The 12,149-nt window shown below is 43.5% G+C and overlaps 1 long non-coding RNA gene across 1 annotated transcript; it reads right to left on the bottom strand.

The window, feature by feature from the left end:
• Nucleotides 1-5,876: 5,876 nt before the first annotated feature.
• LOC123441715 lies at nucleotides 5,877-6,528 on the bottom strand. The gene is made up of 2 exons (XR_006630449.1): nucleotides 6,436-6,528; nucleotides 5,877-6,320 (listed from the first exon to the last, which is right to left on the bottom strand). It is a non-coding gene; the product is annotated as an uncharacterized LOC123441715 (long non-coding RNA).
• Between the last annotated feature and the right edge of the window lie 5,621 nt (nucleotides 6,529-12,149).

Raw genomic sequence — 12,149 nt, 5'->3', positions numbered from 1 at the left:
GTTCGGCCTCACAAGTCGAACTGCACCCAAAAGAAAATAGAAAGTACTATCATGGCGAAGCTTACCATCGGGGCCGGATGGTCCCCGTCATAAGGGGCCATGCCCCATTCCCACGTGCCGCCTTCATCCATGGAAGCAGAGGATATCAGGTTCACCCGCTTCACCACCTTCCCGGCTCGTGCGAGACTTCGTTGAGAGCCGACATGGGTCATGTCGGCCGCTCATCTGGGAGATCATATGCGGTCGGTGCTACAGAGGCAGAATCCGGCGCACCACCATGGTGGCAAGGAGATCATCGGTCGTAAGGCCTTGTGTATTGAGAAGATCAAGATGGGCGCAGATGAGCTTCACCTCCCCAGCCGGCTTCAGCAGGGTGCTCTTCCATTTCAGCTTTGCCGTCGATGGTGCGATGGTGAAGGGCGGCAAGTTGATGCAGTCGTTACTGGGGTCTACGTTCTTCACGTAGAAGAATCCCTTCTGCCACTTCTTCACCAAATATTGTAGAGGAAGCTTCGAGAAGCCAGAGGCGGTCCAGTGATGAACGAGGGCGGCACCGCAGTCGGTCATCTTCTTGTCCCCGATGGTCCCATCCGGCACAGGCTGCTGCTTGAAGAAAAACAGTCGACGCCACAGATCCAGGCGCGGCTAGATTCCTAGGAAACCCTCGCAGAGGGTAACGTAGGCGACCAGCTGAAGAATGGCGTTCGCCACGAGGTGGTGCGGCTGCAGGCCGAAGTGCACCAGAAAGCCGGAGAAGAAGTCGCTCGCCGGCAGTCCGAACCCGCGTGTGAAGTGTTCGATGAACACCGCCACCTCCCTGGCTTGCCGGGACGAAGATCCCTCTCCCCCTGGGATGTGCGCGGCGATGAGCTCCGCCGGAGGCGGCATGCAGCGGTGGCGGAGGTACTCGATGTGCCCCTCGCCAACGATGTTGCCCTCCCAAGCGCCTCAGGACCTCGCCTTCTTGGTGTGGCGCGAAATACTGGAGCTGCACAGGGCGCCGACGGCGAGCGGTGGCGAGAACACGACCGGCACTTCTCTCTCTCTCGCTCGCTTTGGGAGGGGAGGGCGTCGGAACGAAGCAAGACGGGGGCGAATGGTCTCTTCGGCCTCTCCGTCTGCCCATTTAAACCACGAGCAGGGTCGTGGGGAAGGGGATCCGGTACGCACGATCCTCATTCCCCCCGTGCTATGCGGAGGCGTTAATGCGCCCCGGGATGCCAACCGTCGTCCCGTATACACAGAACATCCTCACGCGCGGGCCGTGACCGCGGCGTGGCGGGCGCCGTCGTGCACGCCCGGTCCTATCATGTGCGTGGTGTGTCAGGGTGCAACCTCCGAAGCCCGACGTGTGGCGTACCACCACCTCAAACGGAGAAGCCGAGGCGTCTAGCAGAAACCAGCTAGCTCCAACACATGGGTTCGCCACCCACGGGCTCCCAGGACCCGCGAACAGAACATCCAAGCCGGCGAGGCCCTTCGCCTTGAGCCGGCAGACCTCCCCTGCTTCGGGGACTACTGACGGAGGATAACCCCGGGGTAGGCTCACCAAGCCTACTCTTCCACACTTCAGTATAGAGTGGGGCGAAAGCCTCCTCAGATGTCAGCTCCTCCTGGCCGGCTATGTAGCCCGCGCCGGCTAGGAGCGTCGTCGTCTACCCTCTGGCCGGATGGCTAGCCGCCAGCGGGCTAGGGAGCACCCGTCGCATCACTCCCTATGATGTGACGGATGCCTCCGATTAAAGGCGAAAGTATCTCAGCTCGGGTACGATGGAAAGGAGTACGCGTGGCTACAGTGGTGGTCGTCGTACCGCTGACCGGTGTCGGCTATGACCCATCAACCGTGTACACTACCCGCACGCCACTGTCCACTCCATTACCTGGCCCGGTGTGGCTACAATGGAGGCGGTCGTACAGCTGCCGGCGACGGATCCCGCAAGACGGCGGCCATCGTACCACTCATGCCCTACATGGGGAGTACGCACCAATCCCATAGGTCAGCCGGCAGGTCCCAGAGTCTGATGGGACCCTGCAGCCGGCGGGCCCCGCCAGCAACAACACTGATCAATAGCGGGCCCTCTGGCCAGCTGGAGAGGCTGCCAGCCGGGCCCCTCACATTGTACCTTATATCAATTTTGTAGCCCACGGGGTTCGTCTATTAAACCCCCTGGCCCCCTCCATGGAGAGGTCGGCCATTCTTACGCACATACACACTCATACAGGAGAGGTAGATTGCGAACCGGCTGCTCCATCTTCCTCCTCGGTCGAACAGCTCAAGCAGCACATTGTAGTTCTCTTGGTTCATCAACCATTCCGGCAGGACTAGGGGTGTTACCTCCCACGGAGGACCCCGAACCTGGGTACATCGTGCATCTTGCATCGCTAGTTACCAATCTTGTTCCCGGAGCCCGCAGGTGTCACTTAGGTCCCAACCACTCTCGATAAGCTTGCCCATGGCATCTGTGGTGAGAAAATTACGACATTGAGAAATGTTGATAGAGCTATGTTCTACACATGTGTCTCTTTGGTATCAAACAAATGTTGTAATTCCAATTTTATTAGCAATAAATGTTTATATCAGTAATTCTATGTGAGTCTGATTTTCATGTTTTACGTCTCCATTTATTTACGAAAAAACTTATCACTTTTATTATATATAAATGGGCAGACGCGGTAACGTGTGCCATTATGGTCTAGTTAGGTCATGTATATCTCGAAAGGTGGAGCACAGGTTTCCATGACGCACTAGCTCCATTTCCTTTTTTATGGGAGTTCTCTTGAAATTTGGGTCACGCTCAATACATGATACCATATCCCCCAGCTTAGAGTAATTCCAACAACTTCTCTATCTCTAACATACGTATTGTCCGTTTAGGGGAACTTGGGGCAAAAAAAAAACTCTCAAACATATCCCGTATACCTAGAATATATTTATTTATTTTCGAAAAAATCAGCATCCGCCGGGTTCATATTGTTGAGAAATAAAACATGTGATCAATTGTATGGGAGGGAAGACTCCCAGGATGTGTCTGTTGGAGGAAAAGGTGTCTCCCCAACACACCCCTTCATCTTGTATATAAGTAGGTCTCCCACATTGCAATGTGACTAGTCATTTGAACTCTTCATTTGTCCCTTTCACTTTCATTTTACAACACGTTATCAGCACGCTCTCTACCGAGCGATTAATGGCGCACGTCCATAGCGGCGTGAATAGAACCGTCCGCTGATGAATCCCTGAACGCGACGCTCCAACGGCAGGGCAAATGCGGCAAGCCCGTCGCGGTTTTTCCACAGGAAAAGAAGGACACACAGCGAGAACAGTCTCGCGTCGCGAGTGCCCTTGGCATGGGCATGCATGTCCCACTCGAGGAGAAATCGATCAGGAACACTAAATTGATTTCCTTTTTGTCCTTTCTGAAGGAAAACTAATCATCTATTGACTGATCGAATCAAACGCGCAATGGCACGGTTGCGCAGGACATGCGATGCAACAGCAGCGAGGCGGAGCATGCATGCATCCGTACAGGAGAATTGCTTCATCGAATCAATCACGAAGAAGCCGGCGTCGGAGATATAGAAACACCCAGCGCCACAACCTAGGCGCGGCTCTGCATGTCACATCGCAGAGGCTTTGGTTGTTTAATAAAAAGAACGAGAATGCATGAGTTTGCATGCATCCATGCAAGAATTTGGTTTGGATGAATCAACTTGTTTGTCCTTTGTGATTATCATCAAAGATCTAATCATGTATCTTTTTATTCATCTTATGCATGTAATGTTCGTCCGTATTGAGTACATGAATACGGAGACACCGATTACTACTCCAGACAGGAATTGGGTAGATTTTTTTCAACAACGATGACGTTGATTCTAGTGCTGGCCATGGAAGCCATCAACGCTATCGCTACGGCCTTTGACTGGTGGTGGATTACGGCATGATTGACGGCGGCTGCGCGTCCGTGGCTTCCGGCGAGGAACGCTGCAGTGCACACGACCGTTCCTGCTTCGGTGCGACATGCAGCCGGCCTCGTCGTTTCTTGGCCTCACAGGGACCGAGCCGCCCTTCGTATACTCGTGGCTTTCGGTACGGCCGGTAAGGATCCACTAGCAAAAGGACCCGTGCGTTGCAACGGGAGAAAAAACCATCATCTTCAATGACGATGACCACATTATGTTTATATCTCATCACATGATTTTAAAATTTTGTTCACAAATGCAAGAAAATATTTTTTTTTTATTTTATTCACAATTCACAAGTTGAAACAATATTAAGATTTTTTTTAAAATATCATGGTTGTCAAAAAACTTGATAACTCAAAGAACTATTCTGAATTTCATGATTTTTTTTAAAATATACTATAATATTCCGATCCACCCTAACAATTAATTCTTCAAAATTCACTCACGTATATAATCTGAAAGACTCAGAAGCATGACTATTGAACTGCATACACTCGATCATTCGTGAACATTTTTACAAATTTGGGAACATTTGTAAAATCAAGAACATTTTTTACAATTTATAAACATTTTTTTAAAATTCCAAACAATATTTTATATTACGAATTGTTTTCAAGTATTTTCTTGTGAATTGGCGAACAAACATTTTTTAATTGCATTAAAGAAATTTCGCAAAATGATGGACTTTTTTTGATTCACGGATGTTTTCTCCAAAATTACGATTTTTTAATATGTAAACATTTTTACAAAAACCCCGAACAGTTTTGGAATTTGCAAACATTTTATGTTTTATGAAACATTTATGTAAATATAAATTTTTGAATTTCTAAAGTTTACTTTTGATCAATTTGAATTAGAAAAAATAAAAAGGAACAGATAAATAATAGTAACTAAAAAACTAAAAAAATAGGCCCCCTCCCATGGGCTGGCCCAAATGGTGTGCTGTGTATTTTCCAGCGAGCAGAGCATAGTATAGTTGGTACCTATGCTTGGGCCGACCCATGCGAGGATTCCCTTTAAAACGTTTTTTATAACTTACATAGTGGCATTGATGGGTAATATTAGAGAATTTTAGAGGCAATTTTAATGACGTACCACAGAAGCAATATGTGCTTTATTAGTAGGAATAGCAAAAGGGCCCGTGCATTGCAACGGGAGTAAGAAAACTACATATTGAACACTTATTATTACAATGAGTGTTGAGTGCGCGAAGATTTTAACCACCTCATGTGTAGTTGATATACGATTGTTAGATAAACACGTTAACACTTTATGAGGTGATTAATCAACTGCCCCAGCACATCCAACCAAAAAATCAACGTCTATGCGCAGGAGGAGAAAGGTGTGTACTCTGCATTTGACGAACTTGGTCACTCTCTTTCTCTGGCCTTTTTCCTATGTGATGTCATTTGATTTCTCGGATTAGTCTGCGCAAACATGAATCCAACTTTTCAACCATCAATTCATCATATGAGTCCAACCTCCATACCACTACGCCTTCCTTATAAGTTTATGATCAACTGCCACAACATTGCAAAGTGCCTAAAATGCCTCTTACAAGTTTATGATCTACAGGTGCAAAATTATAAACAGAGGCCTAGACAATCACAAATAACCTTACAACCATTGTATGTTGTCCTGCTACTTTTGTGATGCGAACATAGATTTCCAACATCCAAATGCAACACAGTGTACAGAATCACTAACGCAATCCCAAATCTTCCCAGGCAATTGTGAGAATGAGCCAAGGTCAAAATGGGAAAGTGGATGCATATATTCAACCCAAAAACACTACCTATCATTCACTCTGAACAAGGTGGATAAATCATGTTATAACAACTGGTGCAAACAACATCACTAAGCCATGTCATCGCATTGGTGCCTACTACTCCAATCATCAAAAATGCACCTGATCATTCACAAACAACATGCCACTGGTAACTCCTAGTTCCCATCCAGTTACAGACTCCTGAAACCTAGATTCAGATACAGGGCATACATCAGGTTCAGACACAAGGCATACAGTAGGTTCATATACAGGGAGTACATCAGGTTCAGATAGAAGGCATACCAGTAGATTCAGATACAGTGCATACATCAGGTTCAGATACAGGGCATGCAGCAGGTTAGAAACACAAACAACATACTCTTAGCTGCCGAAACTACCGTGGCAGGCAACAAATCCCTCGTAAGAGTGGGGCTGGTAGAAGGACTGCGCACAGTAGCATTGCGAAATTGACCGGGAATAGGCACGGGGGAGGTGGAATCACCTGGAGATGGCCTGCTCGGTCTTCTTCTGGCCGTCCTTGTGAGCCTTGTCCTTGATGTGGCGCAGCATCGTCACGATCTGCTTGAAGTCGCTGCCTCGGCGGATCCCATCGAAGCAAACACCAAAAAATCACATGGCAAAATCAGTCACGAAAATCCGACACAAATCGCGTGAGAGAGAGGGATAATGGGGGGCGGCCAGGAAACCCTTGCTCTCTTTGTCGATCTCTTCAATCCGAGCAACCGACGCACGAAGCGCAGAGCAGCGGTGCGGAGGGATGGGAGGCACCTGTCGAGCTCGATCTCGGGGTCGGAGTCGTCCATGTCGCGCCGCCTCTTGTCGGACCGGGACGCCTCGAGTCTTCCTATCGAGGCCTCCGCTGCGACCAACCTTTAACATGGGTCTCCTGCCCGCGCCGGCGGCAAGCGGCGGCGCGTGCCCGATGGAGACGCGCGGTGGTGAGCCAGTCCAATAAGAGATAAGGGTTGCAGGCATAATTTCTAACAATTGCAATGGTTATTATGCAAAAACGAAACGTTTTTCTAGAGTGCCACTTAAACAGGGATTGCGGGTTGAACATCTAAAACCCGGGGGCTTTTTTGCAAAATTACCACGACGACGTACGGCAGAAGTAATATCTGCTTTATTATTAGGGAAAGATATACTCGACAACTTCCTCCGGCATGGATTCGTACGTCAGCCGGTAGCAGTTACAAAATCCTTTCTGGGATGGAACCGACGGGAAAGGAAAGAAAAATCTTATTTATTTCATGATTTTTAAAATCAACCCTCAAGTTCTATGGCAACTCGTCATAAGTTTTTGGAATTTTTGAATGAGGCTCACGTTTTTCAGATCTTACAGTTTACTATTTGGACTTATGAAAAAATTATGATAAAGTCATCAGGCTTATTGGACAGTTGCCACCAGACTTGCTGTTTTGAACAATTAAACCATAAGGTTATTGTTATTTGCGTTTTATGCCTAAGGCTTCAGAGCAAATACATATTATAGATCCTCGGGTCTTGCTAAACTGCATAATAATTGATTATGCATCATTTTACATCATGTAAAATGAACATTTGAGGCCACAAGTCCTCATATATGTTACACAAGTATGTTCATACTTCTGCATTTATTTATTACATGAGTAATAATATTGCAAAGCAATATGTTGATTCCATTATTCACATAGAATATGGAATTTACTTGCAAATTTGGAAACATGAGGTAGTGAAGTGTATGACACTGCCTGACTATGTCAAATTTACATTTGTCGCAAGGGATTGACAAATGAGACATGCTGCTTAAATGCAGATCACTCAATCTTATTGTGAGGTCTATATTATGTCGTTTCGACATAATGACTACCTTCAATTTTGCATACAACTTATGGATTGCGTTTGTGGCAACGAATTATATTTCGTTCACAACTGTGAGGTCTACACCACCATGTGGTGATTACCTTCAATGTGTTTTAAAACATAAGGTTGTGAGAAGCTTCATAAGAATGAGGTCTACACTACTCAGTGTAGTGATTATCTCCATGTGTTGAAAGCAAAGTGAAGGCACAAAACTTATGACATAATCATTATGAGGCCTACACCGTTGGTGCCTACCTTCATGATGTTTTTCCAAATACTTGTCAATTTCATAGCATTTGTCATTGGTTGTGACTACAGTGTCACATGCTCCATCAGGAGAGGAATCCAAGACATTAATGGCGACTATGCTACATATTATGCTATGAAGATAATTATGCAAAATACTTGCATATTTTGGTGATTACCTTCCATGAGTACACAACTTATGAGATGTAGTCGTAGCAATGAATTAAATTTCATGCACAACTCAGAGGTTTATGCCACTTCATGATAATTACCTTCATGTGTTTTAAATAACATAAGGTTGTGAAGGCTATGATTGATTGCAACTATCCATAAGAGTGAGGCACTACTAGGTGGTTGATTACCTCTATGTGTTTTGTGGAAATTAAAGGTTTGTCCTTTATGAGATGACTACATTTAATTTGAAGATCTACACCACGTAATGGTGATTATCTTCATGTGGAAGGCTTACCCTATGAGTCACTAAGAATCACCATGATAGTGATTATGCTTAGCCATAGCATTTTCATTGCACTTCATTTACTAAAGGTAAATTAATGCATGAGCATTTCATGCAATATATGGCGGACCTTTTTCGAAAGGAAATGCGATGTGATGACATAAGGTGGAAGTAACTATTGAAAATGGGTCATTGAAATTAATGATTTTGTCGACCCGTGGCCTTGTCGCCATAGAAATTCCACCTGCACAAAATGTCATGGCTATTTTATAAATGCCTGAAATGTGCAATTTTGCATTTATGTGACATCGAATGTCTTGGTTCTCAAACCGAGTATTTAATGGATGATGAATATTCATTTTCCCTTTTGGTACCACCTTAAGGAGAGACATGTTCTCATAAGCATCACTCGAATGAGTATTCATTTGTATTAAGGACTTCAAGTCCATTGATGCTTATAATTTTGTTGTCTATAAATCAACACTAAGTTGAGGTTATGTGATAAGGAAGTCTCAGATCTTGATCTGATTGTATGTCCTTACTGCACTTTACGTCCTCCTATGATGGTAAAAGAAACACCATCTTCATTTCAGGGGGGAAAATATGATGACCTTCTTGTGAAGAATCATCTCGTACACCCCAATGGGTGCTATATCATTACCTGAAATTTGTGCTAGTGCTTATAGTACTAAGCAATTTTGTGGTTAGAGAACCACGAGGAATTGAAAGTAAAGTGGAAAAAAGAGACAAGCAGAAATGGTGTGTATATCTCACAAAGGAATGTGTCATTTAAATAAATGATCACAATGGAAACTCCCAATTTTGTCAAAGGGGTGATTGTATGAAATATCATATTAATGATTACCAAACTTTTAAGTTTTTGGTTGAATCATGTCAGCAACTCATTGGAGAAGGCTAGTGAGTTTAATGGGATAAGTTTGAGGTTCTACTTCAAATGGACAAGCAGAAAATATTCTGGTGCAGTAGAAGGAGAATGCACTCCTCTACATTGATGATATGTTTGTGGAATGACATTCCCAAGATATTTTGGAGATCTTATGTAGTCTCCTAGTTATCGCAAGATATCATTAGCCTATAATTGTACTACTACACGTGGTATAATTTGCAACATCTTGTCCACGGGACATGATAGTTGTGAGGAATTGAGTGTATGGATCATTCATACACAATATTGTTGCGTATACAATAATTTTTCCTTCTTTACCTGTCTGGTATGAGGACGATTAGAAAAAAATATTGATAATTCTGTTGGCCACAACAAGGTTGCAATATTCCTGACAATCGAAAGATTTTATGTGCACTACATGTGCCATAGAGGAATTGATTTTAAGGCACTCTCACCTTAAAATTTGAATGTGCCACTCATTATTCTTGAATGGATTCAAGAATGATGCAAAATATAGAACCATTGGCTTGGTTATTTTGGTACTTCATGGTATTCATAGACACATCTAGAAGATGGTCTTAGGTGTGTATAATCTACACAAAACCATGTGTTTACTGAATTAAGTGCTCAAATTGACGAATTTGGAGCAAATGATTATATGCATGGGATAATTCCATCGGAATGGAAATGTCGTTGAATTTGATTCGCGAGAAATCCATGATCATATTCAGTATGCCATGTACCTACCCAGAATGGTGTGGCCAGATCTCTTTCAAAGAGAGTCAAATTGCATGGCCATTGCTACAGAATTGTGATGGTAAAATGCGGTCTCACTCGCCGCATATTTGGTCTAAATGAGATCAAAATGCATTTAATATCGTATCCCCTTACGGTCTGTACGTGGAAATCAGTGAAGTATTTCCCATCTGCGATAATTCGGTTGCACACCGATATCACCACCCCAGCGTACATTACGGCCTTCACATATATTTGGGATCTATGTGAGTAATAACTATGGTATGATTATTAATTTGTCAAATACCTTAACCCTACCGAGGGAGTTATTTGCAGCTTGTACGTTGATTGCTTTTGCAATAAGGAATTTTCTGGCATTAGGGGGAGAAATGTGCCGCATAGAATGCCAGAAAATGCAAAAGAAATGTCATAGACATTTTGTCCACGTACTTAAGAATCTGAACTAGAGATTCAAATTATGAGAATTTGCAACATATTTCAAATAATCTGCCATATACATTTACTGATGACAAAGATGTCATTGAATTTTCATACCAGAACGAGTGGAGGTACCTAATAAACACTCGTATCCCCACATGGGAGCAAGAGGGGGAGAATTCTGGTCGCATGCGATTAAGTTCTCATACGTTTCCGCGGAAATAGAGGAAATGGTCTCCTCGGTCAGTAAATGTGATTCAACCTCGTGTTGAATGACACCTGATGGATGCGCGTCATTAGAGCTCAGCATAGATGTGCACACATTTTTATGGTGCTGGGACATCGAAACACGTTGACTCCGTTGTTGTGAGAAATCACAAGGAGTTAAGAGGCATAATGAGAATTCCACTAATGATATTGATTCATGAGAATCGTACATTGAAGTCTACATATATCGACATAAATTTCTTCTTGAGAATTGCAGAAATCCTTTTGGGCCCTGAACCAAAATCCACGGAAAGTGTTGTTGACACTTATATTGGTTCAAATGAAAGGAAGCAATTATGAAGAGTAGCACTCGCTCATCAAAAGAGAGGTGTTTACCATAGTAAAACCTGCTCCTCATAAGTATCTTCCATAGTGAAGAGAAGTGATTTTTCGTTCAGAAACGAAATATATGAGGTGGTGAGAAAGCGAGGCTTGTAGCACATGGGTTTCCGCAAAGACCCGACATCAGTTATGATGTAGCATACCTTCTCGGTGTGAGTGGAGTTATGTTTCGATACTAAATTGGTAGTACAAATCCATGCGGTTGATGTATGTAATGACTACATACTCACATGGATCATTCAGTTCGGATATATATATTGAAGTCGTTGAAATGACTTAATATTTCGAATCCAATGATAAATCGCAACATGTGTGTGAAGCTTCAGAAGTCATTCTTTGACTCTGAATTTGGTCGGAGAGTCGTGTGGTACAACCGACTAAGTGAGTTACTCCTTGACAAGGATTACTCTAATACTGATGATTGTTGATGTGTATTCATGAAGATATTATGAATTGGATTTACATCTTATTATTGATGTGGATGATCTTACCATCAATGTCTATACAAGACATATTAAATACACACAATCATTTTGAGACGGATATTTGGATCAAACCAAATGATGCTAAGTTTATAGCTTTAGCAAAATCCCTCGGGAATAAATGTATGTCAGTCTTTATATATCTGGAAATATTGAAAACGTTCAATATTGATATATCTTATCAAAGACACATATGGTCATATTATACCTGACACGGGACACAAGTCCATGGGAGATGGTGAAGTGATAATGGACATGAAGTTCCACATCTGAGTACCATCGGAGCACTCATGTATATTGCAAAGTAAGTCGGGCCTGACACTATATTTTTTGGCAATTTATTGGGAGTGCAATCCCCAATAAAAGGTATAATAGTTGGTGTAAGGAATATCTTCGGATATGTCCAAGACACAAACAGTCTTGATTAATTCCATTGAGAAAATCAAGATGGGACCATGGTGTGATATCCTGATAGTGGCTGATAATCTGATCCCAACAATGCCATATCAAAGACTGGATTTAATGGAAGAGTATTCTGAGTGAAGCCTTCAGAATAGACTCTAAATGAGTCCTTCCTATAATCATTTTGCCATAACTATGTTTGAAGCATGACAAGGTATACATGTCTTCGCAGAATGACTGTCACATGTGAGATCATGTGGAGATTCATTGGAATCAAAGATC

This window comes from Hordeum vulgare, chromosome 1H, assembly GCF_904849725.1.
Source record: "Hordeum vulgare subsp. vulgare chromosome 1H, MorexV3_pseudomolecules_assembly, whole genome shotgun sequence".
Classification (NCBI taxonomy): domain Eukaryota; kingdom Viridiplantae; phylum Streptophyta; class Magnoliopsida; order Poales; family Poaceae; genus Hordeum; species Hordeum vulgare.
This window is presented reverse-complemented; position numbering and strand designations above follow the sequence as displayed.